This window comes from Sapajus apella, unplaced genomic scaffold (genome assembly GCF_009761245.1).
Source record: "Sapajus apella isolate SASKATOON/1434 unplaced genomic scaffold, GSC_monkey_1.0 scaffold30, whole genome shotgun sequence".
In the NCBI taxonomy this organism is placed as follows: Eukaryota; Metazoa; Chordata; class Mammalia; order Primates; family Cebidae; genus Sapajus; species Sapajus apella.
In genome coordinates this window covers 18,803,645-18,812,004 of record NW_022436970.1, presented here as the reverse complement: position 1 = coordinate 18,812,004, position 8,360 = coordinate 18,803,645, and the positions used below count along the sequence as shown (strand labels likewise).

General features: G+C 34.1%; 1 non-coding gene across 1 annotated transcript; it reads right to left on the bottom strand.

The window, feature by feature from the left end:
- Positions 1-5,909: 5,909 nt before the first annotated feature.
- Positions 5,910-6,016, bottom strand: LOC116561882. The gene has a single exon (XR_004273652.1). It is a non-coding gene; the product is annotated as a U6 spliceosomal RNA (small nuclear RNA).
- Between the last annotated feature and the right edge of the window lie 2,344 nt (positions 6,017-8,360).

The following is an 8,360-nucleotide window of genomic DNA, read 5'->3' as shown; positions in this document are numbered from 1 at the left end:
TAACCTTGGTAAAATGGGCCAGACAACTGCACCTACTCCTTTTTTAGGGCTTTAGCCAGAGAGGCAAATGAGTATCTGCATTTCACAAGTGCTCTAGTCAAGGTATCTGGGGTAGCAGGTTATGCTTGGCTCCAGTGTTACGAGCCAAGCACGCACTGACTCAGCAGGTCCGGTCAGCCATGGCAAGCACTGACTCAGCAGGTCCAGTCAGCTGTGGCAAGTACTGACTCAGCAGGTCTGGTCAGCCGTGGCCACCCCCGGGGATTCTCTAGCCATGTTGGGCAGTTGGTGGAGAATTTGTGATCCTAGACAAACACCTTTACATACTGAAAATAGATTTTTAAAATTTCCTTATTATATCTACTTTTTGATAAATCTCTTTCCAAGGCCTTGTGTCCTGGTTGCTGGATAAGCAATTACTTGTTATAATTGTTAATAAAATAATGAATATTAATGTGACCTGAAATCTTAACTAAGAGACTGTGCAAAAACTGAATTTATGTCATTGAATCAGATCAATATTTTCAGAAACAAATTTCTATAGAAATCAGAAAGTTTCAAATACTCGTACTAAATGGGGGAATTTTCAACTAAAATTGTAGTAAAAATAGTTTTCTTTTTGCTTACTAAATGAATCATTCTGTAATTACTTATAATTATATTAACATGAGTATCATTTTATTGGTTCAGTGGCTCATTTTAGCCTCATATTCAATGAAAAATAATAGGCACCATTATACTTTATATAATAAATGGTCTTACTTTATTCAGCCAATGTTTATTAAATGGGCACAGGACTCCATAGAGAGACTGTTTTTTTCTAGTTTCTTTCTTCATCCCCTAGACATTTTAAATCATCTGTTGTGGTTGGTGATGTTAATGGATGTAGATAGAACTGAAGTTACCAGTCTTAATAATAGGCTACTCATGATTTACTTTCCATGGCTGTTAAGAAACATTCCTTATTCCTTGATTTAAATCTATCAGAAAGATCTTCATGGAGAATTTAGGAACTGGAACTAAATGTCCACTTTAGGTTATGTATTGAAAAGCATGAGCCTATTTCCTGGAGATGAGAGAAAGCCAGAGCAGAACAGAAAGGGGGGAGGACAGGAGCCCAGCAGATTCATCTCATGGTGCTGATGTCATGAAGAATGAATATCTCTTTATTTTATAAGCCTCTTCAAATTCTAATGTGTACTTAACAATTAGCTTTTAGATTGGAAATTTGTTATGATTAACCTGCTAAACATCTTATGATTAAATAAATAAGAGATCCGCTAGAAAGATTGTAATTATGTGATACAGGCAGGTATGCTGCATCTGCATAAAAAGAATTCCATTAACCAAATCCCCAATTCCCTAGTGGATAGTTAACTGAAATGTCACTGACCTGAAAGAGTTCCTATAACACTGAAAAGAGATGACTTTCAATGTCATTTAGATAGGTTCAGATGGGTACATAGAGAAAAAAATACAAGTTTTTAAAGTTGGTAAATTTGAAAGTATTAAAATTGATATTGACTTCATTTGCTAATCATATTACTGTCCATTAAATTATGAAGCAATAGCCCATAATAGCAAAAGCGTGCTTCATTGAAGTCATTTTATTAGTAACAATGCTTCTATCAGCAACTTCTCAAACATTTTCCACAGTCTCCATGGCTTTCCATTGTTTTTCACTTTTTAGAATATTGACCCTGGAGTTAATATTTTAACCTTTATTGCTTTTGCCACACTTTTTGATCACTTACTTTATTACATTTATCTTATTAATTTCAGATTTTCTTTGAAGGTCATAGCATTTTCAACATGGAGATGGACTCTGAAATCTTTCTTTCAGTATCTTTTTCTACTTTAATTAATGTAAGGTTTAAAAGTAGAGTAAAACAATTTCAGTAGTTGATCTAAAATCTAAAGCATACCAATATTATTCAGCTCAAGGAGCCGCTTAGTACACAGAAATTTTTTTTTTATTAACGTTTATCAGTGCTACAGAATGTTAGTTCCATCATTTACTTAAAACATTTATTATGTATATGTCACATATAATATATATTCATTTTATATATTCATTATATATTATATATATGTATATATATGCCCACAGTTTTGACTTTTTCACTCTGTTGGACTCCTGGGTTAATTTTAGTTGGGATCCTGGAAAAGATGACCAGTTGCTGAGGTTGAAAACATTATCATTTATTATAATCTCATAAAACTCTTAGGTTTTCTGTAACATGCCAGCAAAGGACTCTATATTCAGTTTCAAAATATTGCCCTTTGTAACCTCTACGTATGATTATTGATTTTACCCACTTACATAATCTATATATTGTATCTGACCAAAGGCCATAGAACAAAGAGAAATAATACTCTATGAATTGAAGATCAAAGTTTATCTAAAACATGGAACACTTTTTAGTTTGTTGCATTTTGTTTGTATACTGACTATAATTTCAAAGAAAAAATAGATGTGATTCTCTTTAGAAACAATATGCCCACTCACATACACACATGCACAAAAAGTTTAAAAGACAAATACATAAATATTCATATTGTATATGGATGTTTAGATATTTAGTATATGATTTTTTAAAATTTTTCTACATTCATGTATTATTAACCTTTTTCATATTTTGATTGTGATATACATATTTTAGGTACGATACATTTTGCAACTCATTAAAAATGTATAGCTTATTCTGAGTGGTTGAATAAAATGCTTCCAGGTCATTTATACTTGATTATTTACAATAATTGTACTGTGCCTTTAAACTATGGTAACTGTTAATTATAGTTACTATAGCAAATATGAGATAGGGATAATTGAATTTCAGTTAGAATAGTGGCAAGGTTGAAAAGGAATATTTCCTCTTCTGAAAGGGAATACAGCTATTGATGCTAGCAGCTCCTCACATTTTGTCAGTCAACATTTATTAAGTAACTAGCATGGATTTTGTTTTTAATTCTCTTTATGTGGTGAATCAAATGTATTGATTTGCATATGTTGAACCAAACTTGCATCCCAGGAATTAAGCCTAATTGCCAGTGGTGAATTAACTTTTGATGTGCTGTTAGATTCAGTTTGCTAGTGTTTGGTTGAGGATATTTCTGTCTACATTCATCAAAGACATTCACCTACAGTTTTCTTTTTACATTGTGTCTTTATCAGGTTTTGTTATCAGGATAATCCTGGCTTTATAGAATAAGTTAGGGAGGGGTCTCTCTACTTCCTTTTTTTTGGAATCATTTCAGTAGCCTTGGTACTAACTCTTCTTTGCATGTCTCATAGAATTTGGTTGTTAATCCATCTGTTCCAGGGCTTTTTAGTTAGCAGGTTTTTCATTACTTACACAATTTCAGAACTCAACATTTATTTGTTCAGGGTTTCAATTTCTTCATGATTCAATTTAGGGAGGTTTTGTGTTTCCAGAAATGTATCCATTTTCTCCAGAAGTTCTAGTTTATATGCATAAAGGTGTTCATAAGAGTCTTTGGGGATCTTTTTTATTTTTGTGGGATTGGTTGTGATTTTGGTCATTGTCATTTCTGATTGTGCTTATTAATCTAACTGTATAACAATCTTGTTTATCCCTTCAAAAAATCAACTTTTGTATGGATTTTTGGTGTCAATTTTACTCAGTTCTGCTCTGGTTTTGGTTATTTCTTGTTTTCTTTTTTTTTTTTTTTTAGTTTTTTCTTTTCTTCTGCTATCTTTGGAGGTGGTTTTTCTTATTTTTCTATTTCCTTTTGTGTAATGTTAGATTCTTTTTTTTTTTTTTGACAGAGTCTTTCTCTGTTGCACAGGCTGGAGCTCAGTGACATGAACTTGTCTCACTGCAACCTCCACCTCCTGTGTTCAAGTGATACTCCTGCCTCAGCCTCCCAAGTAGCTGGGATTACAGGCATGCACCACCACACCTGGCTAATTTTTGTATTTTCAGTAGAGATGGGGTTTCACCATGTTGGCCAGGCTGGTCTCATACTCCTGACCTCAAGTGATCATCTATCATGTACAAAGTGCTGGGATTACAGGCTGGAGCCACCGTGCTCTGCCAGATCTTTAATTTGAGATCTAACATTTTGAAGTAGGTGTTTAGCAGCATAAACTTTCCTCTAAACGCTGCTTTTCCTGCATCCCAGAGCTTTTTGGGGAGTTGTGTCTTTGTTTCCATTTACCTCAATGAGTTCTTTTATTTTTGCCTCAGTTTTGTTGTTTACCCAAAAGTAATTCAGGAGAAAATTGTTTAATTTCCATGTAATTGTGTGGTTTTGAGCTATCTTTCTGGTCTTCATTTTTATTTTTATTCCATTGTGGTCTGAAAGTATGATTGGTATGAATTCCATTAAAAAAATTTATTAAGACACACTTTGGCTGAACATATGGCTGATCTTGGAGTATGTTCTCTGTGCAGATGAGAAAAATGTATATTCTGTGGTTGATGGTCGGAGCGCTCTATAGATGTCTATTAAGTCCAATTGGTCACATGTCGAATTTAAGCCCAGAATTTCTATGTTGTTTTTCTGCCTTGATGATCTGTCTAATGCTGTCAGTGGGGTATTGAACTCCCTATTATTGTGTGGCTAAGTTTTCTTGTAGGTATAGAAGTAATTGTTTTATTCATCTGGGTGCCCCAATGTTGGGTGCATACATATTTGGAATAGTTAAGTCTTTTTGTTGAATTGAACACTTTGTTATTATGTAATGTCATTCTTTATCCTATTTTACTGTTGTGGGTTTAAGGTTTATTTTATCTACAATAAGAATAGTGATTCCCCCTACTTTTTTTTTTGTTTGTTTTCCATTTGTGTGATAGTTCTTTCTCGAACCCTTTACTTTGAGCTTGTGGGTGTCATTATGTGTGAGATAAGTCTCCTGCAGACACAAGATGGATAGGCCTTGATTTTTTAATCCATCTTGGAACTTTGTGCCTTTTAATTGGGGTGTTTAGATTATATGAATTCAAGGTTAACATTTGTATTTGAGGTTTCGATCCTATCATGAAGTTGTCAGGTGGTTGCTCTGTTTCTATTGTGTTTCTATTATGTGATTACCTTGTGAGGTCTTTGGGATATGTACTTAAGTTTGCTTCTGCAGTAGCAAGTATCGTTCTTCCATTTCCCTGTTTAGAACTACCTTAAGGATCGCTTATAAGGCTGGTATAGTGCTAACACATTCCCTTAGTGCTTGCTTGTCTGGCAAATGATTTATTTCTTCTTTGCTTTTGAAGCTCAGTTTGGTGGGATATGAAATTCTTGGTTGGAGTTTCTTTCCTTTAAGAATAACAAAAATAGCCCCTCAGTTTTTGTGACTTGTAAGATTTGTGCTGAGAAGTCTGCTTGCAGCCTGATGGGGGTTCTCTTTGCAAGGACTATGATCTAGCTGCCTTTAAGATTCTTCTCTTTAGCATTGACCTTGGACAGTCTGGTGACCACATATATGCCTTGGTGATATACATTTTGTATAGAGTCCTATAGTCATTGCCTGGATTTCTTTTACTTGGATGTCTACTTCTCCAACAAGATTGGGGAAATATTAAATTATTGCCTCAGGTTTACTTTTTCTACTCTCTCAAGAATGTCAATAATTCATAGGTTTGTTTGCTTTACATAATCCCATGTTTCTCAAATACTTTGTTAATTTTAAAAGATTACTGTTTTAAAAACTTTTGTCTGTCTGGGTTAGTTCAAAAGATATCTTTGCATTCTGAAATTCTTTCTTCTGCATGTTCTGATCTGTTGATAAATCTTGTAATTGTATTTTAAAAGTTTGTGAGTTTTTTAATTCTTGAAGCTCTAATTGATTGCTTTTCAAGATGCTTTTTTCTTCCTTTGTTTATTTCCTGGATTGATTTAGAAGTTTCTTTGTATTGTTTTTCAGGCTTGTCTCAGATCTCATTGAGCTTGAATATGTAGAATGATTCACAGATTTTTGTGTTATTCTTGTGCAGAGGCCAGGCTAATCTCCTCTGTATCATTCCAACTTTAGTAAATGTGCTGCTGAAGGAAGAATGTTACCTGATCTTTAATTCCTGCCATCAAAGTCACTCCTATGGATTGGACAAAACTGACAAGGTCTATCCTCAGGGAGCCAACATTAAAATGTGCATTAGTGAGAAGAGGATATAGAGACTAAAAATTAATACGATTGTGCATAGATTATTGTAATGTGTCGGTACCTAACTAATCCTGGCATCACTTTTGTTTTTAACACTTAAAAGAGTGTCTGAAATATTCTAAGAGTTCAATAAATATCTTTCTTTGAATGAGAACACTAAGAGGATGCCAAAGGGATGGTTCAAGGACTGGCAAAAACAGAAACAAAAACAAAAAACAAACAAAACCCGCTACATTTCTTTTCTCCATTTTGGACAAGATTCCCATCTGCAACACACACCTCAAGTTAGACCCCTGGGCAAATTCAGTTGATTTCTAATTTGAGATTTGTTTCTCCCTGTTGTAATTAATTTCAAGGTCTAAGGAACATAAAAAGTTCTCCATTCAGACTCCATTTCCTATCATATTTTCTTCTTTTTGTTTGTTTCTTTAGAACACCTTGCTCTCTCCACACAGTTCCTCGATTCTAAATATTAGTTTTCTCACTTTGGGAAGGATGCTAAGTCAACACTAAACTTCTGTTTTATCATCTATAACATACATTTATCAAAATAGATCTACCACAGAGGGTTGCTGTGAAGAACAAATTATGATGCATAGTAAATGAATTTAACAGTATATTGTTAAAAATGCTGGACATTATGGCCATTATATGTTTTTCAAGATCCTGTTCAAGCATAACCTATTTTGTGAGTGCCTCTAGTTCCTCTCTCTTCTCTATGCCCATACTGCTTTCTGAAGGCAGCTTTCACCTTTCTAATAACATTGCATTTTTATTGTTCCTTTTCTGTCTTTCTTATTGTGAAATCCTTGAAGTCAGGGGCTGCAGCAATCACATTACCCAATGTAAATTCATTACTCATAGAATTTTTAATATAAATAAGGTTAGGAAAATTTTGAAGATCTAAAGGCAATAGAGATATCTGGGATATTCCACTAAGCAAAGAAAGGTATGAACATTTTTAGGGTCAATATTGAAAAGGATTGGATTCTAAAACCAGCAGAGAAACCAAAAGCAAAATTTGTCATTTTGGGTTTTCCCAGGGTCAGCCTTCCTATTAAACATATCTGTTATCAGCTAAAAAGTATGACTATTCGTTGGTTATCTACAGATTTTAGATACTCTGAACACTTCAGCTTACCATCTGGTGTTAGTGTAGTAAATGAAGAAATTGCAACCTAACAGTCCTTTAACCAGACAATGAGCATGTTGAAGTCATTCTGTTTCGTCTTTGCTTCCTTTTTGTTCCTTTAGGCAATTAAACATGTTGTGGATCATGAATTATTCTCTAGATCAAAAGGATTTTCTGATGCTTCAGAGTCTCATTTCTCTCTTGGGGTGATTTAATAATGTTTTATGTATAAAGTAGGGCTTACAAGGAGGTGGGGGGAAGGAGAAGTGACACCCATGTCTAGGGCACACCAGTTGCTAATGCTGCTTCTTCAGAAAACATGAGTTAGAAACTTCCCAGCCTTTTATTGGGGACAAAAATCTCATCATTCCAAAGGAGAGGATAAGAATATTTTATAAGAAATAAAATTTAATTCTGTCAGTTCCAATAAAAGTTGAAAAGAGTTCAAGTGTTTTAACTTTGTGTCGCCTGATGGCTTAAGTAATGCTCATAATAGTTGTGAAAAACTGATGAATAAGAATAAAATTCTAAGAATTTGGAGGTACTAATTTTTTAATATTTCTTTTCAACCTGTGATTTATTCTCTTGACCCAGTGGGAAATAAGAATAAAATAAACAAAAAGAAATTAATTTATCTTATTTTTTTTTTTGCCCCAGTGGAAATTCAGAGTGATAGATAGCAGTACCTGAAAATCTCTGTAAGAGATGCTAAGTCGACCTTTCCTCCTCATTTTATAGTCTCCATGGAGGAATGGGAGTATTATGTGACTTACATTATAGCAAATAATTTTTAAAACACAGTTCCTATTATAGCATGGTTTATAAGCAATCACTGACTGATGATTTGGTGAGTAGTTTAAACCATTTGCTTCTTTTTAAAAAAATTCAATTCTTTCCTCTAGATCCACTGTTCACAGCTGTGGTCTGAATGTCTGTATTTCCCCAAATTCATATGTTGAAACCTAATCCTTTATGTGGAAGTATCGTAAGATGTGGTCTTTGGGAGATGATTAGGTCATGAGGATGAAGCCCTCGTGAATGGAATGAATGCTGTTACAAAAGACGCCCCGTTGCCTTGCCCCTTCTACCATGTGAGGACACAATCAG